Source organism: Sinocyclocheilus rhinocerous, unplaced genomic scaffold (assembly GCF_001515625.1).
Source record: "Sinocyclocheilus rhinocerous isolate Xijiao unplaced genomic scaffold, SAMN03320098_v1.1 scaffold903, whole genome shotgun sequence".
Lineage (NCBI taxonomy): Eukaryota > Metazoa > Chordata > Actinopteri > Cypriniformes > Cyprinidae > Sinocyclocheilus > Sinocyclocheilus rhinocerous.
This window is the reverse complement of record NW_015654932.1, coordinates 7603-16132: the sequence shown is the minus strand read 5'-3', so window position 1 is coordinate 16132 and position 8530 is coordinate 7603. Positions and strand designations below refer to the sequence as shown.

Here is an 8530-nt window from a genome sequence, read left to right as displayed (position 1 = left end):
CAACTTTAAGTGCAGACGATCTGGCAGTGCCACGTTTAAAAGTAACTTGGAAATTCACAACGCACCAGACACCACTCAAAAGAAAAGCAAACGTTTGAACAAACAGCCATCTTTCCACCTCGCAGGGTTCTCCAAACAATCACTCCCACACTACTGCAAACTTTTACAGATGACGCAATTACTCTCAGGTATGACTCACTTCCTTATATCCTCTTTCCTTCAGGTGATAATTGAAATGCTCCACCCCAAACACGCAGAGTGAAAAAAAAAATGAAAGTAACCTGAAAGGATGTTGTGGCACAACGTTTTCACTGCCACACTCTCCCTGCCTTGAAGAAAACAACCCATGGTTGTTTAAAAGAAAGCATGGATTAGAATCCTAAAAATTCTTCTTCCTCATCAGAGGTTTCCTGAAACAGGTCAAAGAGTTTTTGTTTTTCCTGGGACTCCAATTCTTCGGCTCTTGGAAAACACATTTTTAAATTACAAACATGTGCTGTCCGGACATCTTCTCCCGTGTCTTCCAGGGCTATTTGATAGTACAGAGGACCCAGCTGCTTCAGAATACGGTAAGGTCCCTTCCACTTCGGTGCTAGTTTTGCACTAAAATTATGTTGTGCACTAGACTGTGGGAAGTTACGTAACCATACACGATCCTTGCTCTTGAATGTTAAATATCTTCTCTTTTTGTTGTAATTTCTCAGTTGTCTCAATTTTGCTTTCTTACTGTTTTCTTTGGCTTGGGTTTGTAAGTGATGAAGATGATGGACCACATCGTAGGAAGCAGTGTCGGGAGTCAGATTGAAGCCATGAATCACTTTGTCCATTGCCCATAAGTACACATGAACTAGACGAAATGACTAGCAACATGGGCACTATCTTCTCTAATACATTAGAAGCTGTTGCCCCCATCAAATTGAAAAAGGTTAGAGAAAAACGTACTGCGCCATGGTACAACAGTAATACCCATTCTCTCAAGAAAAAAACTCGTAGTCTTGAGCGCAAATGGAGAAAAACTAACTTGGAAGTTTTTAGAATTGCGTGGAAAAACAGTATGTCCAGCTATAGACAGGCTCTAAAAGCTGCCAGGGCCGAGCATATCCACAAACTCATAGAAAATAACCAAAACAATCCAAGGTTTTTATTTAGCACAGTGGCTAGATTAACAAATAACCAGACGCCACCCGATCTACATATTCCCTCACAGTTTAATAGTAATGACTTTATGAATTTCTTCACTGATAAAATAGATAACATCAGAAATACAATAACAAATGTAGATTCTACAGCGTATAATACTTCAGCTTCATTCATCGCACCAAAAGATAAACTGCAGTGCTTTACAATTATAGGACAGGAAGAGCTAAATAAACTTATCACTGCATCTAAACCAACAACATGTCTGTTAGATCCTGTACCCACTAAATTACTGAAAGAGTTGTTACCTGTAGCAGAAGAACCGCTTCTCAATATTATTAACTCGTCGTTGTCTTTAGGTCACGTCCCAAAACCATTCAAGCTGGCGGTTATTAAGCCTCTTATTAAGAAACCACAACTAGATCCTAGTGAACTGGCAAATTACAGACCCATCTCAAATCTTCCTTTTATGTCTAAAATTTTAGAAAAAGTTGTGTCTGCTCAACTGTGCTCCTTCCTGCAAAAAAATTATCTCTATGAAGAATTTCAGTCAGGTTTCAGGCCCCACCATAGCACAGAAACTGCACTTGTTAAAATTACAAATGACTTGCTTCTTGCGTCAGACCAAGGCTGTATCTCATTGCTAGTTTTACTTGATCTTAGTGCTGCGTTCGACACTATAGATCATGACATACTCATAGATCGATTACAAAACTATACAGGTATTCAAGGGCAGGCTTTAAGATGGTTTAGATCCTACCTGTCCGATCGCTACCATTTTGTTCATTTAAATGGGGAGTCATCTCGATTATCACCAGTAAAATATGGAGTGCCACAAGGATCTGTCCTAGGTCCTCTGCTATTTTCGATATACATGTTGCCCCTTGGTAATATTATTAGAAAATACGGGATTAGTTTCCACTGTTATGCTGATGATACTCAACTATATATCTCAACAAGACCAGATGAAACTTCTAAATTATCTAAGCTAACAGAGTGTGTTAAAAATGTAAAAGATTGGATGACCAATCATTTTCTCCTATTAAATTCGGATAAGACAGAGATATTACTTATTGGACCAAAAGACAGTACACAGAATCTCTTGGATTACAATTTGCAACTAGACGGATGTACTGTTACTTCCTCTACAGTCAAAAATCTGGGTGTTATATTAGATAGCAACTTGTCTTTTGAAAATCATATTTCCCATGTTACAAAAACAGCATTCTTCCATCTTAGAAACATTGCCAAGTTATGAAATATGTTACCTGTTTCTGATGCAGAAAAGCTAGTTCATGCATTCATGACCTCTAGACTGGACTATTGTAATGCACTGCTAGGTGGTTGTCCTGCATCTTCAATAAACAAGCTACAGGTGGTCCAAAATGCAGCGGCTAGAGTCCTTACCAGGTCAAGAAAATATGATCATATTACCCCAATTTTACAGTCTCTGCACTGGCTACCTATTAAGTTCCGTATCAGTTACCAAATATTATTACTTGCCTATAAGGCCCTTAATGGGTTAGCTCCTGCGTACCTAACTAGTCTTCTACCACGCTACAATCCATCACGCTCCCTAAGGTCGCAAAACTCTGGACTTTTGGTAGTACCTAGAATAGTAAAGTCCACTAAAGGAGGTAGAGCTTTTTCGCATTTGGCTCCCAAACTCTGGAATAGCCTTCCTGATAATGTTCGGGGTTCAGACACACTCTCTCTGTTTAAATCTAGATTAAAGACACATCTCTTTGGCCAAGCATTCAAATAATGCATCTCATAATTTTGTACTGCAGTTATATCTGATCAAATGCACATTATTATTCTTTAGTTTGTGTTAAACAAATCAATTTTGCTTGGTTGGAACAGCAGCTACGCTAATTATGTCTCTATTTGTTTCTCTGTTTTTGCCACGGGATTGACATCCCGGGATTTACACAATTTACACAAGCTTCAGTCTGGATCCAGAACACCTGAGAAGAGATGATGCCAACCCCTCAAGATGATGCCAGATGATGCCAACCCTGAAACAACATACAGAACTACCACATTTTGCTATTTTGCACATTTAATTATTTTATAATTGCTGTTAATAGTGTTCATCGTCTTTTTTATTACGTCTTAAATTGATTTTTCCGTACATTTCTGCCATATGTACATTAATTGACAGTCACCACTGATAAGCTACCACTAAATATTGTAGAAACTTAATTTGCTGTAAAGTTGCTTTGCAATGATTTGTATCGTGAAAAGCGCTGTACAAATAAACTTGACTTGACTTGACTTGACTTCGGTGCTAGTTTTGCACTAAAATTATGTTGTGCACTAGACTGTGGGAAGTTACCTAACCATACACGATCCTTGCTCTTGAATGTTAAATCTCTTCTCTTTTTGTTGTAATTTCTCAGTTGTCTCAATTTTGCTTTCTTACTGTTTTCTTTGGCTTGGGTTTGTAAGTGATGAAGATGATGGACCTCATCGTAGGAAGCAGTGTCTGGAGTCAGATTGAGGCCATGAAGCACTTTATCCATTGGACCTTGGAGTTTTCTACCAAGCTGGAGTTCTGCTGGAGATAGTCCAATGGTCTCTTGGATGGCTGAATTTATGGCGAATCGGAACTCGGGTAAGAACTGGTCCCACTTCTTGTGATTTTCATCCACATAGGCTGACATCATGTTTTTGAGGGTCCGATTTACTCTTTCAGTCATGTTGGTTTGCGGATGGTATGCCGTAGTCAGTTTGTGAGTAATTCGTCAATTCTCACACAGTTCTTTGAACACCGCTGAGACAAACTGAACACCCCTGTCTGAGAGGAGAAAATCTGGAACACCCCATCGAGTCAGGACTTCTTTTCTGAAGATAGAGGCAATATTCTGGGCAGTGGATTTACGCATGGGGAACAACTCAACTCAGCGAGAATAATAATTGACAAAAACGAGCAGGTACTCATTTTGGTTTGTACTTCTTGGTAATGGATCCATGATATCAACTCCCAGCATTTGATTTGGGTGAGTGGTAATGCATCTGGTTATTTGGCAGGTAAGTTTTCTGATATAATTTGTCCTCAACAACTTCAAATTGGTCTTTCAAACTTGCATTGTTCTCTGCAACTGCTTGCATTATTTTTGTGACTTCAGGATCTTTGTGCTGTTCCTCCCACAGGACAACGTCTGATAATGGCAGGTCTGACTCCTGGTGGCTGGTGTATAGACTGTAGCTCGAGACTGGTGAAGACCTGGATAGTGCATCTGGGGTGGGTGAAAGAAATGTTGGGCAGAAAATCAGTAAATGTAAATGTAAATCAATAATTGTGTTTGTCAGTAATTTCATGCACCACACTATTCACAAAACACCCACATACAATTTATACAAATGGTTGGTAACCTTTTAAGCTTTTCCAAATAACACTCCCGTAATCAAAAAACAGAATTTCCAAAAACACAACAGTTTTCTTTTAAAGGGAAAAAAAACTTTAACCTTCAACAATTTACCTTAAGGTTTCAATAATTCCCCAACAAAACAATTCACAAAAATAAATGTTCAGGTTTTCATAAATTCAAGTTTTTAAACTCAAGTCTTTAAATTCAGGTCCCTGTTCGGGCGCCACTCTGTAACGGTGGCGGCTGCCCTAGCATAAATAAACTGTATTAAGGAAAATATTCGGGCGCCAGTCAGGTTTTAACCCTGACAAAATTTAAATTAACCCAGGATAGCAAACTAAAACACCACCTGTTACAACATTAAATCACATATAATACTGTTCAAAGGGAAGATTTATTCCACTATTGTCCATGGCATAAGAAAAAAGAAAAATACAAGTTTAAACAATAAGAAATAAACAAACAAAAAAAAGCAGACAATAAGCAGAGGGGTGAAAAAACACCAGTTCAAATTAAGTTTTCGGTTTGAGGTCCACTTGGAAATTGCGTCACACAAGTTTGCAGTCATGACGAAAACTGGAGAGTGTAGCGGGATTTTCAGACACCAGGACAGATGGATGAGCAGCCGATACTTGTCTTCAGAACAACTTTAAGTGCAGACGATCTGGCAGTGCCACGTTTAAAAGTAATTTGGAACTTCACAACGCACCAGACATCACTCACAAGAAAAGCAAACAGTTGAACAAACAGCCATATTTCCACCTCGCAGGGTTCTCCAAACAATCACTCCCACACTACTGCAAACTTTTACAGATGACGCAATTACTCTCAGGTATGACTCACTTCCTTATATCCTCTTTCCTTCCGTTGATAATTGAAATGCTCCACCCCAAACACGCAAAGTGAAAAAAAAAATGAAAGTAACCTGAAAAGATGTTGTGGCACAACGTTTTCACTGCCACAGTGTACACGCCACAGCAAACTTGAGCTGACACGAACCTTCACTGACTACCCTTTGTCTTCTTTTACCACAAGGCAACTAACAAAGCTGTAAACGCTCAAAAGGGGCTACGAATGCTGCTCCATGCATGCGTTAGCGGACACGTGTCTCGTGTGCTAATTTCTGCGCTTGCGGACACATGGCGGAATGGCAGCGAAAAGCTTCCTTCGTCCCGGGGTGGGCTCGAACCCAGGGGACAAAAAATCAACGCTGTGCGTGCCACACAGATTAGACACAACACGTGTCCTGCGTCAGCAAACTGAGGTCAAGAGACTCATTGGAGACAGAGACCCGTTGGGAAGGGCGAGAGAGCCAAAAGGGACGCCCAACGTGGGGCTCGAACCCACGACCCTGAGATTAAGAGTCTCATGCTCTACCGACTGAGCTAGCCGGGAGGCTGTGACAGACTGCTGCGGGCTGGTCGTGCTTTTCATAAGTGCCCAAATGTCACACGCGAAACAGATCCTCACTTTTGGCACAGGCTTGAGAAAACCTCTTGCGGGTAAATTCTAGCGGTAGGCTTAGAGCAGGGGCGTCCAAACTAAGTCCTGGAGGGTCCTTGTCCTGCCGAGTTAGCTCCAAGCCCAATGAAACACACCTGAAGCAGCTAATCAAGGTCTCACCAGGCAGACTAGAAACTTCCAGTCAGGTCTGTTGGAGCTGGCTGGAGCGAAACTCTACAGGACACTGGCCCTCCAGGACACAGTTTGGACACCCCTGGCTTAGAGTGTCCTTTGTTTGTTTTAGCCATGCCTGTTGCTGGGGAACACAGCTTGAACACGCAGAGCAGGCCGATAACATGCACAATCAAAGTTTGGACACCCCTGGCTTAGAGTGTCCTTTGTTTGTTTTAGCCATGCCTGTTGCTGGGGAACACAGTTTGAACAAGCAGAGCAGGCCGATAACATGCACAATCAAAACCCGGAGTTAAAGTTCCGTTTCAATCTGTCGCAAGAGAGAGCGGTCACTGAAGGCAAACTTTCCTAATTTCCAAAGGTAAAAAGTGAGCCATACAGCAAAAATTGGAGGACCCAACCTCCAACCGGAAACTGAAAATACAAAGATGCTAGTACATATAGGAGTGCGCCAAATCGATTGACCTCTTGTCCAAAAGCCTGAAAGGCTACAAGTTCAGGCAACTCCACAAACGTTCCAGGCATGGAGTTCTGTCCCACAGTGTGAATACAGTTTGCAAATTCCGACAGTATATGATTCGAAAGTTATTTTCGTGGCATTTTGTGGTGCTCCTAGAAGGAGTTTTGAGCAGGACCTCCCTGGAACACAGGCCTCCACCACCCGGAACAAAACATGAGCACTCCGTGTACACGCCACAGCAAACTTGAGCTGACACGAACCTTCACTTACCACCCTTTGTCTTCTTTTACCACAAGGCAACTGAAAAAACTGTAAACGCTCAAAAGGTGCTACGAATGCTGCTCCACGCATGCGTTAGCGGTCACTTGTGCTAAATTCTGCGCTTGCGGACACATGGCAGAATGGCAGCGAAAAGCTTCCTTCGTCCCTGGGTGGGCTCGAACCACCAACCTTTCGGTTAACAGCCGAACGCGCTAGCCGATTGCGCCACAGAGACCGGCGGCGTAACCTCCTATGGTTTGCGGTGACAAAAAATCAACGCTGTGCGTGCCACACAGATTAGACACAACACGTGTCCTGCGTCAGCAAACTGAGGTCAAGAGACTCATTGGAGACAGAGACCCGTTGGGAAGGGCGAGAGAGCCAAAAGGGACGCCCAACGTGGGGCTCGAACCCACGACCCTGAGATTAAGAGTCTCATGCTCTACCGACTGAGCTAGCCGGGCGGCTGCGACAGACTGCTGCGGGCTGGTCGTGCTTTTCATAAGTGCCCAAATGTCACACGCGAAACAGATCCTCACTTTTGGCACAGGCTTGAGAAAACCTCTTGCGGGTAAATTCTAGCGGTAGGCTTAGAGCAGGGGCGTCCAAACTAAGTCCTGGAGGGTCCTTGTCCTGCCGAGCTTAGCTCCAAGCCCAATGAAACACACCTGAAGCAGCTAATCAAGGTCTCACCAGGCAGACTAGAAACTTCCAGTCAGGTCTGTTGGAGCTGGCTGGAGCGAAACTCTACAGGACACTGGCCCTCCAGGACACAGTTTGGACACCCCTGGCTTAGAGTGTCCTTTGTTTGTTTTAGCCATGCCTGTTGCTGGGGAACACAGTTTGAACACGCAGAGCAGGCCGATAACATGCACAATCAAAGTTTGGACACCCCTGGCTTAGAGTGTCCTTTGTTTGTTTTAGCCATGCCTGTTGCTGGGGAACACAGTTTGAACAAGCAGAGCAGGCCGATAACATGCACAATCAAAACCCGGAGTTAAAGTTCCGTTTCAATCTGTCGCAAGAGAGAGCGGTCACTGAAGGCAAACTTTCCTAATTTCCAAAGGTAAAAAGTGAGCCATACAGCAAAAATTGGAGGACCCAACCTCCAACCGGAAACTGAAAATACAAAGATGCTAGTACATATAGGAGTGCGCCAAATCGATTGACCTCTTGTCCAAAAGCCTGAAAGGCTACAAGTTCAGGCAACTCCACAAACGTTCCAGGCATGGAGTTCTGTCCCACAGTGTGAATACAGTTTGCAAATTCCGACAGTATATGATTCGAAAGTTATTTTCGTGGCATTTTGTGGTGCTCCTAGAAGGAGTTTTGAGCAGGACCTCCCTGGAACACAGGCCTCCACCACCCGGAACAAAACATGAGCACTCCGTGTACACGCCACAGCAAACTTGAGCTGACACGAACCTTCACTTACCACCCTTTGTCTTCTTTTACCACAAGGCAACTGAAAAAACTGTAAACGCTCAAAAGGTGCTACGAATGCTGCTCCACGCATGCGTTAGCGGTCACTTGTGCTAAATTCTGCGCTTGCGGACACATGGCAGAATGGCAGCGAAAAGCTTCCTTCGTCCCTGGGTGGGCTCGAACCACCAACCTTTCGGTTAACAGCCGAACGCGCTAGCCGATTGCACCACAGAGACCG

The 8530-nt window shown here is 43.2% G+C and overlaps 4 non-coding genes across 4 annotated transcripts; all 4 read right to left on the bottom strand.

The window, feature by feature from the left end:
• Positions 1-5833: 5833 nt before the first annotated feature.
• trnak-cuu (transfer RNA lysine (anticodon CUU)) lies at positions 5834-5906 on the bottom strand. The gene has a single exon. It is a non-coding gene; the product is annotated as a tRNA-Lys (tRNA).
• Positions 5907-7028: 1122 nt separating this feature from the next.
• Positions 7029-7102, bottom strand: trnan-guu (transfer RNA asparagine (anticodon GUU)). Its single transcript has one exon. It is a non-coding gene; the product is annotated as a tRNA-Asn (tRNA).
• A 156-nt stretch (positions 7103-7258) lies between these two features.
• Positions 7259-7331, bottom strand: trnak-cuu (transfer RNA lysine (anticodon CUU)). The gene has a single exon. It is a non-coding gene; the product is annotated as a tRNA-Lys (tRNA).
• A 1123-nt stretch (positions 7332-8454) lies between these two features.
• Positions 8455-8528, bottom strand: trnan-guu (transfer RNA asparagine (anticodon GUU)). The gene has a single exon. It is a non-coding gene; the product is annotated as a tRNA-Asn (tRNA).
• Positions 8529-8530: the final 2 nt, after the last annotated feature.